Raw genomic sequence first — 12,105 nt, 5'->3', positions numbered from 1 at the left:
AAATCGGGGCTCACAATTTATTGCACCGCCCGGCCATCTTTTAGAATACCCTGGTACCATCTTTTTACATTCACAGTGTATGTGTATGGGTCGTTCATAAAAGATGACATTGAAAATCTGCAGTGGTAGGTAGGGTATTCCAAAAGAAATCCCACCGCCCCATATTGCACACAGCACAGCCCCAATAGACTGATAGTACACATATTCATAGCTGGCTTCATTTTCATGCTTTATATTAAAATCAAACATTACCTGGTTCAGGTTGAAGTTTTTGTTTCTTCTGCATCCTTTTGACCTTGTCTTTGTGCGCCGGGGTACGAACGATGTGTCTTAATGGTTATAACATCTTCTCTGGTGTGGTTATACATGTTATAATAACTATGATAAAGACTGCCGAATTTTGATCGCAACGTTTGTGATTCTTGTTTGAACATTATGCTATAGCTAGGCAAAATAATTCCATTGAATGATTATAGGGACTAACATTCACGGATAACTGGACAACAAATTTGAGCAGCAAACAGTCAGAAAAGTAGGAAAGAATTGCCTTAATAGTGCATGATCATGATGTGAGCTGAGTGATCTAACTTTTCTTCGCATGTTTGACCTCTGTGGGGAAATTCCCACTATGTAGTCTCATTCATATTACTTGTGCACGCTGAGCGCAATAGGACGTTAATAGGACGTGACCTGAGATCGTACGTAATGATACTGATAAATATTTATATTTTGGGCTTTAAAATGGCTGAAAAATGTCTTTTTTTTCTAAATTCTTGCAAATATTGCAAAAAGCAACAATACAAATTAGGTTTACTATGCACAGTTGAAGTAGAATTGTCATAAGGAATTACTTTCTGCCTCAAAATAGATCACGTGTCATCATGGGTCAAGGACGAATAAATAAAATGGCGTGCCATTTAAAACCATATTAATTATACGAGCTAGCTCGACTTTCTACCAGAATTGAACTCAAAATAGACTATAAAAATAGTCTATTTCAGAAGAAAATGGAATATCTAAACTGCAGGCACTCTGAGGAAAAACAATGTGAGTATAAATATCAGAATTACCCCAGAAACCGACGTTTTTCACGAAACATCTAGACTGCCAATTTACGAGAAACAATTTTCTCGCTTTTTTACATGTGTCTCACTGTGTTTATATCACTTGCAAACTTCGGTAGCAACCAAAATATACACATAGAGTGACTTGAATAAAATTCGGTTGTAATGCGCATAATGTTTGCAAGAAATGCCGACGGTCAGACCAAAATTTTGAGCATGTCATTGTGAAAAACGATTCTTAATGCGAAAACATACATAAAACCGACAGAAAACAGCAAAATGGGAAGACAAATTCGAGTGTAATATTTAAATGGAAAACTCGCAGGTGCTAAAACCATACTGAAATGTTGTGTGTATGTATGTATAATAACTGTCCAACAGCGATTGTTTCTGACATTTCTCTTTAATGAAAAATGTGCAAAAAACCGATTTTTCACTAATTTGCCCCAAAAATCTGACCAGATATAAAAGTTAGTAAAAAAGAGTATACATGACATGTACTGACCCATGGCAGTTATCACACATGATAATGAGTGTAGGGCATCTTTACTTTTCGACAGGGGCTACCCTGACCAACGTCGCTACCCCAGCCCTTAAGGGATCTAGAATGAGCGTTTATTGCGTTTCGACAGTATTTTTTGTGGGACATGAGAGCACCTCAGAGCTATCGAATTGCATTCTGAATACGAAGCATGTCTTTCTGATATCAAATAATTTTCATTTTTTGAAAATCACTATATAATACAAATTTTATGACAAATTATAAAAATTTGATATTTTTCAAATTTTGATATATAACAGTCCTCGAAGTAAATTATATAAATCTAATGATATATTTTAAAGTGTATGTAGCTGGGAGGAAAAGCCGACAGTCAATTGAAAATTTTGACCTTTCATATTAAAGATATGGATTTTTTTCCAAAAAGACCTAATTTTTTTTTTGTGTGTTGGAAAATAAAATCCATATCTTCAATACTAAAGGTCAAAATTTTCAATTGATCGTCGGCTTTTCATCCCACCTACATACACTTTAAGTATAAAACATCAGATTTATAAAGTTTACTTGAGTACTGTTAAATATCAAAATATCAATTTTTAATGATTTGCCATAAAATGTGTATTAAATTGCGAATTTCAAAAATCAAAATTATTTGATATCAGAAGGACATTCTTCGTATTCAGAATGCAATTCGATATGTCTGATGTGCTCTAATGTCCCACAATAAATACTGTCCAAACGTTCATACCCCTTCCCTTAAAATTATGATATTTGATGAAACAATAATCAAATACTTCGGCTAAAATAACATCATCCGGCTCATAAAGCAAATACCCAAATGTTGGAATCCCTGACTTGATTGACTACTTTCATACATTTGATATTTTGTTGAGAAAATATAGTTTTTTATTGACAATCCAGCTGCTATAATGCTAATCTGAAGCATTGTACACTTTCTGTTGACAGTTTCCACACATGCATAAGACGTAGAACCATTATAGATTTGACTAGTGATGACCTCTAAAGGTCACGAATGGTCATACAAGGGTAGAAAATTGAAAATGATCCGATCTTGATAAGATATATCACATTACTCGTCCGATTACAAGGATTAAATAAATGTATAGGTTGTACTATCTACGACCTATTGTGTTATCCTACAAAAACCTTATCTTTAGGTAAAATATCACACGGGGGTAAATATTTCAACTTACTCCGATTTTGGCTTCGCATACATATTTCTCCGATTTAGGGAGAATTAATTGATTAAAGAGTTGAGGAAAATAAACTTGGAAATTTTAAGGGGGAACATAGTGCAGTTTTATCCACAAAACTTGTTTCAAAAGCCCTCGATAGAAGGCACATATGCTAACTATCGAGTGAATACGGTATGACACTAACTAGTTCATCTCCTATACCCACAGCACAGCGCTACCAGTACGGGTCAATTGCCTATGTGAGTGCCCCCTGTGTTGTGTGCATACATGTGGTTAACAATAACTGCATGATGAGTACCGTCAAAATGGAGTCCCATTTTCTTTTGCATACCGTAAACGTTCGCCTAATGGCGCTATGGAGTTCGTGGAAATGAGAGAGCGCCATCCCTGTAAAAGCCGACTATTATCACTGATCATTAAGGATACGTGTAGTTAAAGGGTGAAACCTATCGACACATACAATTATGAACAAGATCAAACAAACTTGTTCATGATAATGCGGTAATCATTCACCTGATACGCTGTGGCCCAGTGAGCAGAGCATTAGACTCTAGTGCGAGGATAAAGAGAACCATTTATGGAGAATATTGATGGTTCGAATCTCATACAGTAATTTCTGACAGATTATGATGTCTGTCAATGTTTTTTTCTGATTTGAGGACATTTTATTCTCTATTTTCTTGATTTTATCTTTACCATTGTTTATATATTTTTATTATTTTATCTTTTATGTGTCTTTTTCATGATTCATTCATTCATTCATTTCATTCATTCATTTATTTATTTCCACAATTCACATAAAAATACAAAATACGCATTAAAATACCATCAAAGAATCATGGAGGAGATGGCCATCCCCTTTAACAGAAAAGTTACCAAACAGAAAACTCAACAGCAAAGAATAGAAATTAAAAACAACAAACAAACAAACAAACAAACAAGAACAACAAAAAAAACTACAATGCTCGTCAATTAATCATATTTTGAAATTAAGTGTCTTTTGTACACGTTCCGGAAATGTATCACTGAATAAGACGCTCTTAAAGATTTTTGCAATGAGTTCCATAATATAGGACCAGCTGGACGGACAGCGTGATCGGTGAAAACCCTGCTATTTTTAGTCAAGTTATAGTTATTAGCGTTTCTTGTTTGGTAATCATGAATATTAGATCGTAGGGTAAATAAACTGTCAAATAAGCTCGGTAATTCATTAATACTGTACTTATATATAAAAACTCCCAATTCTAATTTATAGGTGTCATTGTTTGCTAAAATGTTATATTTGGCAAACAAGGGGGCTGTATGACTTCTGTATTGACTACTGGCTACTGTCCGTATCGCCCATTTTTGGAGTTTCACAATTTTATCCAAATATGTTTTGCAAGTGTTTCCCCAAATTAATATTCCATAGTTCAAATAAGGGTGGATAAAGGTACAATATAGAGTATAAAGAATGCGATCTGGTACAAAGAATTTGAGTTTGTTCATTACACCAATATTCCTTGAAATAGTTTTTGCTATACAGTTAATATGACATTCAATCAATCAAATGTTGTCATTAACCTATTTGATCGTATAGGCATTTGTTATGTGTGTGAGACGAACTGTCGTGAGCGCCAAGTCTTTCAATTCGCGCGAGTGTCCTTGCCTATGCTTCAGTGGTAAATAAGAGGTATATCATTTTATTCGAAAGGGGGGTCTTAAATATACGGGGGTCATAAAGTCTTGGAAAGAAAAATAGGAGGGGGTCATTAAATGTTTCATGACCAAAATGTAGGGAGTCACACGATGACCACAGATAGTGTGTTTATTTTATTCAAAAAGACTGATTTCAATACCAGTTTGGGGTTGGGGATCATAATTTTTTTGTTGCCAAAATAGGGGGTGCGCAATTTTATTGACGCAGACTTTTTGTAAATTTGGGACCCCCCTTCCGAAAAAAAATGATAGCCCCCTAAGATGATTCAAAAGATAACCTCTGCCCCAATAATCCCTAGCTATATTAGTTTGAAACTTTTCCACGGAGGATGTATCAGAATAGGCTCAGTCTTCTAATGATAATAAATAAAATTTGAATGAGTGAACGAACAAAATCATACAACGACAATTAGAGGTTGTGCATATGACGTATCATCCCGTAAATATGGCGGACTACTCAAATGCATTCAACAAAAGCATGATTGCATCTACCTCGACAGTTCGTCTCACACACATAACAAAATGCACTACGATCAAATAGGTTGATGACAACATTTGATTGAATGGACTGTATTGCGCCATGATTACGGGGAAGAAACCGCATGCAAGGCCTCTATAGACGAATCCAAATTCACGCATTCCTATACCTTAATGGCTGCCAAAGTTGGGTCCCCGTCGGCTCAATCTCACATAAAATGTGAAATAATTACACGTAGACAAAAGAATGATGACAGTTTACAACACAAAGGAATCTAACATCGATTTTTAAGCGGCTTTTTGGTGTTGCGGGGACCCAAAGATGGCCGACCAAATCCTGACCATGACTTGGCTCGTTGGATTCGTCTATAGATAAATGACTGACTATCATTGAATACTGGCTAGGATTCCACAACACAATGAGAACATGTTATAAGGCGCTTTGGAAGGCACACAATACCCCAATGGCTTTCCATATTATGTGCACTCAACAACTATTCAGTATCGAAGTTACGTAATGTTACAATGTCAACGGGATCACGCGCATAAGTAATGAACCACGATCGAAACAACCAGTACACAAAAAAGGCATACCAAAATAGCGTTATAGTAAGGCTGAGTTCACATAGAAGTTTTTGATATCAGAATGACATTCTTCGTATTCAGAATGCAATTCGATATGTCTGATGTGCTCTAATGTCCCAAAATAAATACTGTCCAAACGTTCATACCCCAGCCCTTAATCTCTCAAAGAATGGTTTTTTTTACACATTTCTGTTTGGGTTAACAATATGTGAAAATATATCTTCTAAAAATGTTGTTCAAACATTTCTTAAGCAACAATATAAGCGGTCACTTAAGTTTAACAGTATGCATGACCAAAAAACACGAAAATGAGTTCTTTCCCCGAATGAATCTCACGAATGGCGTTTAGTGGCCCAAAAACGCTAGTTGATGCGCGACTAGTGATTTTCAAAACATAGCCTAAACAGGATTTATCCGTTTCAGCATAAAGATCCCAACACAGGTTTTAGCGCAATTTAACAACAAATAAGCAGGGTTTTTTTTATCTGAAAGGGAGCACCAATACAGAATTTAAAAAATAATACACCCTTTATATGTTTTCTTTATCATTTTCCAATATTTATAATGTTTGAGTGATGGTCCTGGTGCAAATCAGTTGAGGAAACATGCTCTGCAAATTAGTGGGATCAATAAATGACTCCTAAACCATGTAAAGTTATGTAAACGCATCAACTAGCGAATATCAATTCGCGCGATTCATTTTGACCTTTTTTCCTGGTCACGCATGTATGCATTATGAACGTTAACTGACCTCATGGCCCTGTTGTTGCTTGAGAAATGTATATTTTAGAAGGTATATTTTCATATATTTCTAACCCAAAGAGAACGGTGTGAAAAACATTCTTCGGGATATCGATTGATTTGTTGGTGGGTTGATGTTTTCAACTCGTACCCAGCAAGACTGAGAGTTTACTTCATTATGTGTATTGCCCCATTGGAACGGTCCTAAAATGGGTCTTTTTGTACAATCCCGATTATCTCAGTGACCCGTGAACGGATTTTGATGCTTTGTACACCATCTTAAAGACGAAACGTCATGGTTCTTGAATCTACAAAAAAGTTTTGATTTTACTGCCGACATTTTAATATACGTCCCCTAATTCACAGGGCCTATTTTTATTGAGACACCCTGTATACTATGGACCCTTAAAAAGTTTTAAAATAATATAATAGTACAGGCATTTCGTATTAATGAAGAATATAGAGATGTTATATACAATTTACAATCTATACTTGTACAGATCCTATAATAATAGCCAACTTAATACCCATACCTGGAAAGGCCTATACATGTTTATACTTTTCAAATCATTACTTTTTCTAAACTACAGCAGGAACACAAAGGTTGGACATGTACATGAATGGACAAAATTGTTTGTGTGGCGACGAAAAAATAAGTCAGGATTTTTCTTTCTGTAAATGACTCAAGAAAATTACTGAAAGCTTAAAAATCTGAAAAATATTCTGCAAACATAATTTGAAAATTGTTTGAGTTTTCTTTTAAATAATTCAGTCAAAACCAATCCACTTCGGCTTCGAAATTGCCATTTTTAATTTGCTACAGTTAAACAAATCCCTAAAAGGTAAATGCTGAAGTACTTTGGCCATATTGTCAGGAAACATGGAGGTGTAGAAAAACAGATTTTGCAAGGGGCTATGGAAGGCAGACGAGAAAGAGGACGTCCACCAACATCTTGGACTAATGACGTGAAGCTGGGTTCTAACTAAGGAATGCAAGGTGCAACGCACTTGGCATCAGATCGAGTGAGATGGCGTACTCTTGTGAAGACCACAGCAGCGCTACACAGCGCCACCTGACACACAGAGAGAGAACAAGTAAAAACTGGATCGGTCGGGCACGTAAGAGACAGGTGTTTTTTCTTGTTACCTTCTCCACAATTTGCTTTTTTTACAATTTACTAAATTTGTTACTGCACTACTACACTAAACCAGTAATAATGTTGGTTTAGTTTTGTTCATATTATGTACAATGATTTTCATTCTCTATATTTAATACTTTCAAAACAGTCCACCTGTTTTTAAAAAACAAATTTTATAATCTAAAGCTGGTTTCATACTTTCTGCCGCTTGCCGCTGAGCGGCATGACGCTTCATCATGCCGCTTGTACTTTTCTGCAAGCGGAGCGGCACACCGCTAAGCGGCAGCGGCATGACTCTGAAAGCTACTCTTGCGGCTCAGCACCGCTCCAAAATCGTATTTTGTTCTCATACGTCAGAGCGGCACCGCTCCGAGTTGACTTGAATTCAACTCCCAGCGGTGCTGCCGCCGCGGCAAAGCGGTGGAGTGATCGATATATCGGCTTGCCGCTGGTCACCGCTAGCGTTTTTAGTGAGATTGCGCAGTGAAGTAAACTTATCTTCAGAGCGGCAAAGCGGCAAGCGGCAGGAAAGTATGAAACCAGCATAAAGGATGTACGCACATCTGTCTGCATACCCGCCCTGGAATTGGTATAAGTGGTACACTTTGGTGACTTCACCCAAGTCGCAGCTGACGCTTAGAATCTCTCAGAGATTGAATACTGTTACGGTGGCCATGTCCATCACTTCAATTGGTACAACCAAAAACACACCAAGGCCTTGCATGGTTGGTACCAGTTTTACAATGGTTGGGTTATATGGCAGAATTGTCTAGTCAAAATTTTGAAAGTTCAATAAATTTACCCAAGTGGTAAAAATACACGTTCCAAAACAATTGTTGGGATCATTTTTCTCAAACTCGATTAAAATGACATAATATCTTAAACAATGATACTAATCTCAATATATTTACAATACTTGGTGCATGAGTATTTATAATTTCCAATCAAGCAACTCTGTATGTGCAATTTATATACAATGTAATTTTTTTTTAATTGCAATTTAAAGATATATATATAATATACAGGCATGTCGTCTATTAATATGAAGAATATAGAGATGTTATATACACATTGATAAATATTTACTTTATACGTGTACAGAATATTTATTACATGAATAATAAGTCCATGTCCAAAAATGAAAAGGCCTGTATATTTTTTATTATGTTTACATTTTCCAAATCATTACTTATTCTATACTACAGTGGGTACACAAAAGTTGGACATGTACATGAATGGACAAAATTGTCTTTGTGGCGACAAAAAAATAAGTCGTTTTTTTTTTTTCCTTTCCGTAAATGGCCTAAGAAAATCACTAAACGCTTAAAAATCTGAAAATTAATCTGCAAACATATTTTGCAAATTGTTTGAATTTTCTTTTTAAAAAATCAGATAAAATTAATCCACGTCCGCTTCGAAATCTTATTTTCGTTTTAATTTGATACAGTAAAAAAATCCCTAAACTGTAAAATCTGGGTCAGTCGAGCACGTAGGACAGGGGTTTTTTTTTCTTGTCACCTTCTCCACAATTTGTTTTTACAATTCACTCATTTTATTACGGCACTACTATACTAAACCAATAATAATGTTGGTTTAGTTTTGTTCATATTATATACAGTGATTTACATCCTTTTTATTTAGTGTTTTCAGATCAGTCCGTCTGTTTTTAAAGCACAACTTTTACAATGTAAAGGACAACTCAATGGTACATCTGCCTGCATACCCGCCCTGGAAGTTGTATAAGTGGTACCCAAGTCGCAGCTGACGCTTAGAATCTCTCAGAGATTGAATACTGTTACGGTGGACAAATCCATCACTTTAATTGGTACAACCAAAAACACACCAAGGCCTTGATTCGTACCAGTTTTACAATGGTTAGTTTATATATGGTAGAATTGTCCAGTCAAGATTTTGAACGTTCAATAAATTAACCCAAATTAACCCATTTTTCTCAAACTCCATTAATATGACATTACAGTATACTTTAACAATGATACTAATCTCAATATAATTATTTACAATATAAGTGCATGCGTATATATAATTTCCAATTAACTATCATGTAAACACACAATGAAGCATCTCTGTAATGTGCAATTTATATACAATGCAATTTTTTCCATCACAATTTTTACAAATATAATATATAGGCATGTCATCTATTAATATGAAGAATATAGAGATGTTATATACGTACAAATTGATAAATATTTACTTAGTTTTCTATACTTGTACAGAACTTATATTACATGAGTAATACTAGGCAACTTTATGTCTATACATGAAAAGACCTTTACATATTTACACTTTCCAAATCATTACTTTTTCTATACTACAGGTAAACAAAGGTTGAGCATATACATTATTAAAGTAGTCAAGTTAGTTCAATCGATAAGGCGTACGACTTTGGTGCGAGAGGCCCGGGCGAGAGGTTGCGGGTTTGAACTTTAGCGGTGGTTTAGTAAGCTCTACTGGACAGGCAACTAACTTCTTACTGCTAATTGTTAGTTGTAACCCGAACGAAACTCGGGTAGCTGATCCTATTTGCGAAGGTCAATAAAGGAATGTCTAGGGTGTGCGCACGTGAAGCTGCAAAATCCCTGAGTTGTTGTTAAATGGTTTATGGAATCATGTGGGGCCATAGTGTGTTGAGGCTTGTGGATCAACGTCTAGGCGTTATGCCTGTGCATAATAGCGCACTATAAATCACTGCGCTTATTTCTTTCTTCTTTTTCATTTTACCTGATCGTCGGCTTTTGCAGGCAACAGAATGCAGATTGTGTCACGATAGATGTCGTATTCCTCTATGTGGGTCACTTGATGATAAAATTACTTTGAATTCCTTGTAACAACATGCAAATTTTCGTCTGAAAATAGGGCCTGGAACTGATTTTGGAACAGCTATAGACTTCAGCGCCGTATCAAATCTCATATGTTTCCCGCACGAAAGCTCTATACTATACTTCTTTGGAAACGTTGATCTTTGACCATTCTTTGTATAATGCCCTGCTATGATCTTGATATGTACGCTTGATTGGGTACTGTTATAGCATCCACTTTATTGAGTTGTTTAGCACCTGGTCAGTAGATAATCATACAGGATACAGTATTTTAACTATGGTGTGAGCATGGTGAAAGATTTATTATTGATTAGGCGCGGACCCGGAGCGCGAATATTAAAAGCACAGGTACTTTGCGTGTATAGCAGAAAATTATAATAGAATGTTTGGAATTTTTTAACTAAAATACTATCTGCATTCTGCATTATGTATTTATTTATTTATTTAGGCCTATGCCTATTTATTTATTTACTGACTTATTTTTTATTTATTTGGTATAATAGTTAGTAATTAGTAATATTTCATGATGCATCGGTTTATTATTGATTGTTGATAACTTGATTGATTGATTGATTGATTGATTGATTGATTGATTGATTGATTGATTGATTGATTGATAGTCATTTCACATTATATTCCTAGTATATAGGCCCCTATGGAACGTCTATTAATTTTGAATAGCATCGTACATTAGATAAATAAGCCTATTAGTATTGATTTATTCTATTCAGCAATATCAAGGATTACTATCAAACTTCTCACAGCTAGTAGTCAGTCGGCTCAGTGGTAACGCACTGAATTTTACAACAGGGATGTCCCCGGTTCGATTCCCAGCTCCGCCTATTTTCTTCAAGAACAATTTCTTTTCAAAAACATTCAGTCAAATTTAAACCATTTTGGCTAAGAAATGGCTATTTTTCAATTTGATACAGTTAAAAAAATATGTAAAACGTAAAATATGGGTCAGTCGTGCACGTAGAACAGTGTTTTTTTTTTAAACAAGTTACAGGAATAACGCGGGTCAATTGTGTAAAAAATTGGAACAATTACCCATCAAACACAAAATGTTTTCGACATCATTCGCAAAAGGTTATAAAAGGTTGTCAGAAAACGTTTAAATGTCGGGTTATATAAAGGGTACATTAATGGTATATAACGTTTTCATAACCTTAAAAAACATTTTTTGATAATCTACTGCTCAGCAATCAAACATGTTTTACAGAAAACGTTTAAATGTCGGGTTATATAAAGGGTATAAAAACGTTTTAATAACATTCAAAAACATTCTTGAAAACTTGATACAAAACATTCTAAACAGAATGTTATTTTGGGGTTGAAAAAATATTTTGCGAAAAATGTTTGCCCAAAATATTTTCAATAACGTTTTAAAAACATTTTTCATGACCTTTATATAACCCGACATTTAAATGTTATTAAAAGGTTTTGAATAAAACATTTTAAGAACATTTCTGTGTTTGCTGGGTTTAAATATTTTAACATAATGTTATTCAAGTATTGACACAATATTGGGCAAAAGTGTTTGCAAAAATAGTTTACAATAACATTTTTTGAAAACATTTAAAAATATTGTTGTAGTGTGTTTTCATACAAAACGTTTTAAAACGTTTTTATATAACCCGACATTTTAATGTTATTAAAACGTTTTTACCGAAACCAAAAGCCAAGATATAACTTATTTAAAACGTTTTTAAAACGTTTTTGTGTTTGCTGGGTACGCATTTGCGGTCAATTGTGAGATATTAATGACCTCGATTTGCGTTCGCTATTTTACAAATAATAAAATATGATTGGATCACACGCATCGCGAATATTCATAAGGTTATG

The sequence above is a fragment of the Amphiura filiformis genome, chromosome 18 (assembly GCF_039555335.1).
Source record: "Amphiura filiformis chromosome 18, Afil_fr2py, whole genome shotgun sequence".
NCBI lineage: Eukaryota > Metazoa > Echinodermata > Ophiuroidea > Amphilepidida > Amphiuridae > Amphiura > Amphiura filiformis.
Note: the sequence above shows the minus strand (reverse complement) of the source record.